The following is a 9,025-nucleotide window of genomic DNA, read 5'->3' on the forward strand; positions in this document are numbered from 1 at the left end:
CTAGATACGAACATTTCATGGTTTTTATAGCATTTGGATTGATCTAATCTTTGTGATTGGAGAATGATGAGTACTCAGGACAAAAACAGAATTGCATACTTAAAAGTTCTGCATATAATAGGAGGAACTGCCATGAAGTGTCATACAGAAGATAATATTCAAACATTAATTTACTACGTTCAGATATATGCACATGATTAGGAAGTAGAAACACTGCACATGATATTTTGCATGAAAGTATGCAAACTTGTAAAAGATTATAAACTTATAGTCACCATAGACTACCTAAATGTACACGATGGAACTCAAAACATCTAAAATGTGGAACTTTGGCTATCTGATGCTGAAAATCCAGGGGGATTGGTATTGCGTAGGAGGTCTGATATAGTTGATGCTAAATTGGAAGAAGCTGCATTTCCTGTCAAAGCTGTCTTAATGTTCTCGAAGGCGCTGGCTGCATCTCTCATGGAGGGTCGTTCTCTTGGCGATTCAAACCAACATTTATAAATGAAAGAAGGAATCCATTCTCTCCCATGTTTGCATTCACATCCCTCAGCAACCTACTATCAACAACCTCTGCTACTCTATCAGGTAAAGCTGATCTCACCCACTTTTGCAAGTTCAGGTGTTCTAGAAACATATCATCGCTTGGTCTCTTCCTTGTAACCATTTCTAATATCAGAATTCCATAACTGTAAACATCGCCCTTTATAGAAACAGCCCCTCCCAATCCATACTCTGCAACCCATTTAGGTCACAAAATTATTAGAGAACTGTGAAGGAAAAGGTTAATACCAATGTAAACATAATTAAGAGAAATTACCTGGAGCAATATAGCCAATAGAGCCTTTTAGTACAAATGTTGTTGAACCCAGTGAGTCTATGGAGTTTGGAGTGGTAATTAAACGGGATATACCAAAATCAGTCACAAGGGCTGTCATGTTGGCATCCAGAAGTACATTGCTAGGTTTTAAGTCACAATGAACAATTTGCAAAGGACATTGATGATGTAAATATTCTATGCCATGTGCTACATCTATAGCAATGCTCAAAAACTCACTCAATCCCAATATTGAGAAAAGTCCAGATCATCTCTGTCAGGGTACAAAAGCTTTTCCAAGCTCCCATTTGATGCATATTGAACCAGACCTTTCAAGTCAGGGTAGTAAAAGGCACTTATGATCCCAACGAGGTTGCGGTGCCTGATCCTTCCCAACACTTTGCATTCTGTGTTAAAGCTCTTTTGGGAATCTTCATTATGCAAATTGAGAGCCTTGATGGTAACTATCCTACCATCCCTCAAAATGTCTTTGTAGACTGATCCGAAATGACCCACTCAAAGCAAGGTTGACTCATCAAATCCAGATGTTGCAATGACAAGATCTTGATAAGAAAACTTTGGATAGCCGAGCCTTCGACAAAAACGGTTTGAAGGATGCAATAGTTTTCTTGACATTTTATGCCTCCATAACTTTCCTATAATAAAAGAGACTAATATTAAGGCAATGAATCCAACAACTGATAAGACTATTTTTTTCAGCTGTGAATGCCTTTCCTGGCTCTGTTTTGGGCATGGAGGCAATGAATAGTTTCTTGGGCCACAGAGGCCAAGGTTTCCCTCGAACAATGTTGTAACAGTTCTGTTTGGAAACAACCCTCCTTGTGGAATTTGACCTGACAAATTATTGAAAGAAACATTCATGTAGTTGAGCACTTTTAGTCTCCCAAGAGACACTGGTACTGAATCTGATAAAAAATTTGCAGACAGGTCTATTTCATTGAGATTTTGTAATTTGGATAGTGAATCCGGTATTGGACCTTCAAACGCATTGCGGGATAGATTTAAAAGTTCTAATGCTGTGCAGCCTCCAAGAGTATTTGGAATTACCCCAGTAAGTCGATTTCTAGATATGTCTATAGCTTGAGCCATCACAATTTTACTCATCTCTGGTGGTAAGGGCCCTTGTAGAGAATTCGATGGAACATTGAGATAGCGTTGAAGGTTTAGAAGGCTCGCAATGACTCCACGGGGTATTCTTCCTGCTAGTTTATTGTAGGAGAAATCAAGTAGCTCCAACTTCTGACATCCCTCTAAAGTAACAGGGATCTCTCCTGATAAGTTGTTATGATGAAGATAAAGATATCTTGGTTGTTGTGGGCTACAGAGCGAATCTGGTATTCTTCCAGATAGCAGGTTCTGACTAAGATCCAATGTTGGCGGTAGTAACTTTTGTCATTACTAGCAGACAGCCAGCCCACGTCTAGCCCAACTCTGCCGTCCAGCACCGTCCACATTAAATCACATAGCAGACACTCTGCCGTTCCAGCCATCCACGTTTTTTAATATATGTAATATTATATTTAATGTAGTTTAACATGTGTAAAATATGTTGTGTGTAGAGAGTTCTCATACCCTCTATAAATAGAGGTCTTATGTAATGCATTTGGACAAGGCAGTAAGGCAATAAAATCAGTGTTATTTCTGTGTATTTATCTTTCTCTTTGCCTTCAAATTGGTATCAGAGCATGAAGAGCTGGGGCTAGGAGCAAAAGAATTATTTGTTGATATATATAACTGCTGTAGCAGTGAATGAAGCTTCTAATGTTTTCTTGATTGCAGATCATTATCAGCTTCTAAAGTTGGAGACTAGTGGCTGCCAAGATTGAGAGAAGAGAAGATCCCAGTTTAATGTTTGAAGAAGGTATGAGCTGATTTCTTGGAGTGAAGTCTAATGTTAAAAAAAAAAATTGTTAAAAGGAGAAAATAAGCATTATAATGTTGTTTGTTTAAGCTACATGTCATTGGCTTAGACTTGTTTGGTGGATTTGCTTTGTAAAGCAAAGTTTAAAATTGTAAGGTGCAATTGTAACTGTGTATTAATATGGCTTCAGGAAGTAGTATAGCTCAACCACAAATTCCAATATTTTCTGGTAAAAATTATGAATTTTGGGCTATAAAAATGAAGACACTATTTTGTTCTCAAGGCATATGGGATCTTATTGAAAAGGGTTTTATTGAACCACAAGATGAGTCTACATTAACACAAGATGAAAAAGATAAATTACAAGATAACAGGAAAAAGGATGCTAAAGCGTTGTTTCTAATTCAACAATCTTTAGATGAATCAATTTTTCCTAAAGTTTGTGCTGCTAAAAAGTTTAAAATTGCATGGGATATTTTAGAAACAGCATATCAAAGGACATTAAAAGTTAAGATTGCTAAATTGCAAACTTTAAGGCGTGATTTTGAAAATTTGTGTATGAAAGATTCAGACTCAGTTGATCAATTTCTAAATCAAGTAATGAATGTGGTTAATCAAATTAGATCATATGGTGATGATTTGACAGATCAAAAAGTTGTTGAAAAGATACTTCATTGTTTGCCTAGAAAATTTGATACCATTGTTGTTGCCATTGAAGAATCTAAAGATTTGACAATACTATCTATTGATGAATTGATGGGCTCACTTTTATCTCATGAATCAAGAATAAACAGAAATAACAATTCTTCTTTGGAGAATGCATTTAGATCGCAGGTATCTTTTGGCAGAGGAAGAGGAAGATCAAACTACAGAGGAAGAGGAAGAGGTAGAAGCATAGATGGACGTGGAAGTCCAAATCAAGAAGAGAGAACAAATCAATCCATTCAGAGTTCTAATAGAGGACGTGGCAGAAGTTTATTCCAACACCCATCATCAAGGTTTGATAAATCTCGAATTCAATGTCATTATTGTAAGAGATTTGGTCATATTGCAAGTGAATGTAGAAAGAAACAAGAGGATATTAAAAAGAATGGTGTTAATTACTCAGATGTATCTGATAACAATTTAGGAAGTTTATTTATAACTTGTAATGTTGCTCAAGAAAGCTCTAGTGATATATGGTTCCTAGATAGTGGATGTAGTAACCATATGACTGGAAATAAAGATTTGTTTGCTAGCTTGGATGATTCTGTAAAATCTGAAGTAAAGCTAGGAAATGATAGTAAAGTCTCTGTAATGGGAAAAGGTGTTATAAATGTCTTGACAAACAATGGAGGAAAAAGATATATTCCTGATGTGTATTTTGTGCCTGGATTAAAACACAATCTCATGAGTGTTGGTCAACTAGTACAAAAGGGTTACAAAGTTTCTTTTGACAATGATGTTTGCACAATCTTGGATAGAAATCCTAGTGGTAGGTTAATTGCAAGGGTCAACATGACACAAAATCGAATGTTCCCCCTTCAGATTCATTGCATTCAAGGAGGAAAAGAAGTTAGTTTCAAGACAGTATACTCAGATCAGTCGTGGCTATGGCATTTGAGGTATGGTCATCTTCATTTTGATACTTTAAGCTTATTAAAAGAGAAGAATATGGTGAAAGGATTGCCTCAAATATTGAAACCACCTAGTTCATGTGAAAGTTGTATTTTGGCAAAACAACATAGAGAAAGCTTCCCAGTAGGAGGTTCATATAGAGCAAGAACACCATTGGAATTAGTTCACACTGATATATGTGGACCTATGCAAACTCCATCTTTAGGAAGAAGTATATATTTCCTAACATTTATTGATGATTTTAGTAGGAAGATTTGGATATACTTTCTCAAACAAAAAAGTGAAGCTTTTGAAAAGTTCAAGGATTTCAAAAATTTGGTTGAAAAACAAAGTGGTCACTACATCAAGGTATTGCGATCTGATAGAGGTGGTGAATTCAGTTCTAATGATTTTCTAGAATTTTGCAGATTTTATGGAATTAAGAAGCAGTTTACCACAAGGTACACACCACAACAAAATGGTGTAGCAGAAAGGAAGAATAGAACCATAATGGAAATGGCAAGGAGTATGTTGAAGGCCAAAAATCTATCCAATGAGTTTTGGGCAGAAGCAGTAGCATGTGCTGTATACATTTTGAACAGGAGTCCTACAAAGAGTGTTAAGAACACAATTCTACAAGAAGCATGGAATGGTAAGAAACATACAGTATCCCATTTTAGAGTTTTTGGCTGTGTTGCTTATTCATTAGTTCCATCTGAATTGAGAAAGAAATTGGATGATAAAAGTGAAAAATGCATCTTTATTAGCTATAGTGAAGAATCAAAGGCTTATAGATTGTATAATCCTGTTTCAAAGAAATTGATCATTAGCAAGGATGTTAAATTTGAAGAAGAAGATTCATGGCATGAAAATGATAACAAACAAGTCACAAGAGAAGCACCAATATTACAAAGTGATGATGAATTAAAGGAACAAGGGACTCAATCAACACCCAATACTCCACCAAGGAACTTTGTGCAAGGTGCCTCACCTCCAAGTTCAAATGTAAGTGATAAATCTGATTCAAAATCCTCAACACCAGGTTACAAAAGGTAAGAAGACAAGAAGCTTAAAAGAAATATATGATCAAGAAGAAGAGAATGTAGATATTTACTCAAATTTTGCTTTATTTTCTTGTGACCCATTGTATTTTGATGAAGCAATTAAAGAAGATAAATGGATCAAGGCAATGGATGAAGAAATTGACTCTATTGAAAGAAATAACACATGGGAATTAATGGATTTACCTAAAGGAAAAGATTGTATAGGAGTCAAATGGGTTTACAAAACTAAATTTGATGAAAAAGGTGAAATTGTTAAGCACAAGGCAAGAATAGATGCTAAAGGTTTTTCACAACAATATGGAGTTGATTATAATGAAACATTTGCTCCAGTTGCTAGACTTGACACAGTTCGAACTATTTTAGCAATAGCAGCACAAAATGATTGAAAAGTGTATCAAATGGATGTAAAATCAGCTTTTTTGAATGGTTTTCTTGATGAAGAGGTATATATTAAACAACCACCTGGTTATGAGGTTAGTGGGCATGAAAACAAGGTATATAAACTAAACAAGGCACTTTATGGTTTGAAACAAGCTCCTAGGGCTTGGTATAAGAGGATTGATTCATACATGATAAGTAATCAATTCAATAGAAGTAACAATGAGCTCACATTATATGTTAAGACTAATAAGGAAGGTCAGATTTTGATTGTATGCTTGTATATTGATGACTTAATATTCACTGGAAATCTATCAGTAGACATGTTCAAGTCAGAAATGATGAAAGAATTTGAAATGACAGATTTGGGGTTGATGAGATATTTCTTAGGTATTGAAGTTATTCAATGTGACAAAGGTATCTTCATTTGTCAATCCAAGTATATAAAGGATGTTTTAAAGAGATTTAAAATGATGAATTGCAATCTAGTGTCAACTCCAGTTGCAACAGGAACAAAACTTAGCAAGGAAGAAAAGGGCTCAAATGTGGATCCAACTATGTTTAAAAGACTTGTTGGAAGTTTAATGTATATGACAGCTACAAGGCCAGACATCATGTATAGTGTCAGTTTAATCTCAAGGTTCATGGAATCACCACAAAATTCTCATTGGCAAGTTGGAAAAAGGATATTGAGATATATTGCAGGAACAATGGGATATGGAATTCTATATTCCAAAACTAACAATTTTGGTTTGATTGGTTATACTGACAGTGATTTTGCAGGTAGCATTGATGACAGGAAGAGCACTTCTGGATATATCTTTCACCTTGGATCAGGAGCTGTATCATGGGCATCAAAGAAGCAACCTATAGTGACAATCTCATCAGCTGAAGCAGAATATGTAGCTGCCACTTCCACAGCATGTCAAGCAGTATGGATGCGTCGAATTTTGTTCGATCTTCACCATCATCGGGAGGAACCAACACCAATTCTTTGTGATAATAAATCAGCAATAGCATTATTTAAAAATCATGTATTTCATAAGAGGAGCAAACATATTGATACAAGGTACCACTTCATCAGAGAATTGGTCAACAATGGAGAAATCTACCTTGAGTTCTGCAAATCTGAAGATCAATTGGCAGATATATTCACTAAGCCATTACCAAAGAATAACTTTGAATATCTGCGAAAGAAGTTGGGTATTACTGATGCAAAATTTGTTAATAACAAAAATTAAGGGGGAGTGTTGGCGGTAGTAACTTTTGTCATTACTAGCAGACAGCCAGCCCACGTCCAGCCCAACTCTGCCGTCCAGCACCGTCCACATTAAATCACATAGCAAACACTCTACCGTTCCAGCCACCCACATTTTTAAATATATGTAATATTATATTTAATGTAGTTTAACATGTGTAAAATATGTTGTGCATAGAGAGTTCTCATATCCTCTATAAATAGAGGTCTTATGTAATGCATTTGGGCAAGGCAGTAAGGCAATAAAATCAGTGTTATTTCTGTGTATTTGTCTTTCTCTTTGCCTTCATCCAAGAGTCCGAGATGTTCCATTGGACCTATCTCACCTGGAACGCTTCCTTCTAATTTGTTCCCATTCAGATACAATCTTTCCAACATGCGGAATCTTTTAATTGTAGATGGAATATTGCCACTAAAAAGTTTATTGCCTAGATCTAAGGTGGTCAAATTTGTCAGATTGGCAATTTGCTGAGGTATGGTTCCACTTATCATGTTGTATGATAAATTCAGGCGAGAGAAAATGGGGGACAGTTGACCGATGGATGGAGGCAATATACCAGTGAGATGATTATCTGCAAAATCTATTAAATCCAACCGAGAACAGTTTGTTAAAGCTGTCAGAAAGGCTAATCTGTTCCTACTCATACTAACAAGTTGATTCTCGCCCAGCCAAAGCCTTGTAAGGAGGCTCAACTTACCAAACTCCATTGGCACTGTTCCAGTGAGCCTGTTTTTGCTCACTGTAAATATATCGAGTCTGGAACAATTTCCAGTGGAATTTGGTATGCTTACACGAAGCTGATTATCCCATAAACCGAGGTATCTCAAATTGGGGAGCTTAGTACCAATGTCCGACGGAATATGTCCAGTCAGCTGGTTGTGATATACAATCAATTCATTCAATTTTGTTAGATTTGTTAACAAGGAGGGAATAATCCCCGATAAGAGGTTTTCTGACAATTCTAAATCAGTTAATGTGGACAGATTTCCCAAAGAGCTGGGAATGGTTCCTTGCAATTGATTCTCATTCAGCCAGAGTCTCTGGAGACGGTGAAGTTGGCCGAGTTGAGGTGGAATGATGCCTGACAGCTGATTCGTATAAAGGGAAAGCTTCTTTAGTTGAAGGAGGGCTCCTAATTCAGGGGGAATGGTACCTGTCAGATCATTCTCCTCCAAATACAGTCCGACTAAAGCGGACAGATTTTTAAAAGAACGGGGAATGGTGCCCGTGAGATTGTTTCCTCCCAAGTAAAGGTTCTTCAAACTTGTGAGGCGACTCAACTCTGGTGGAATGGTGCCTTGCAGATGGTTATAGGAGAGCGCCATGTCATACAAACTGTGGCAAGCAGAGAGAGTGGAAGGGATGGCTCCTTGCAATTGATTGCGATGCAGCCAGAGTACCTGCATGCGAGGAAGCTGATCGAGTTGGTGTGGAATGACACCAGTGAGGGCATTGTTGACAGATCAAGGGGTCGAAGGTAGGAGAGATTGCCAAGGGCAGGAGAGATGGTGCCGTGTAAGTTCATGTATGATAAGTTGAGGGCGAGGATTGAGTGAAAAGTTGGATCACAGGTAATGGCAGACCAATTACAGAGGGGTTGCAGGGGAGACCAATCAGGCAGTGAAGAGGAGTTGTTGGTGGAAATTATAGCCGCTTTGAATTGCAAGAGCAATTGTTGCTGTTGAGAGAAGTTCAGAGAGTGGGGAATAGCGGAGATTGAAAAGATGCAAACCATGACGAAAGGGTACAACAAAAGATGAGCCATGGTAGAGCAAGTTAGGGCAGGCGACGCAGGGTGTGAATCAATTAATAGGGGATGGGGTATAAATAAGTTGAGTCATTGCATTTTAATCCTTTCAGACTGTATGGTAAAGGAGTTGACGTCCTCAAAACCTAACAATATATGGCCTGTCATCTCTTATTAGTGTAGTCATTGAATATGACGTACAAAAAATTAGTTTTAAAATGTTTGGTCAGAGCACAATTTGATAGTGTAGAAAGTCAAATGATTTAAGCAAAATCTTAT

General features: G+C 37.0%; 1 pseudogene; it reads right to left on the reverse strand.

The window, feature by feature from the left end:
* Positions 1-314: 314 nt before the first annotated feature.
* LOC149569343 (uncharacterized) lies at positions 315-8,795 on the reverse strand (annotated as a pseudogene).
* Between the last annotated feature and the right edge of the window lie 230 nt (positions 8,796-9,025).

This window comes from Cupressus sempervirens, chromosome 3, assembly GCF_028749045.1.
Source record: "Cupressus sempervirens isolate cs-2001-9-10 chromosome 3, ASM2874904v1, whole genome shotgun sequence".
NCBI lineage: Eukaryota > Viridiplantae > Streptophyta > Pinopsida > Cupressales > Cupressaceae > Cupressus > Cupressus sempervirens.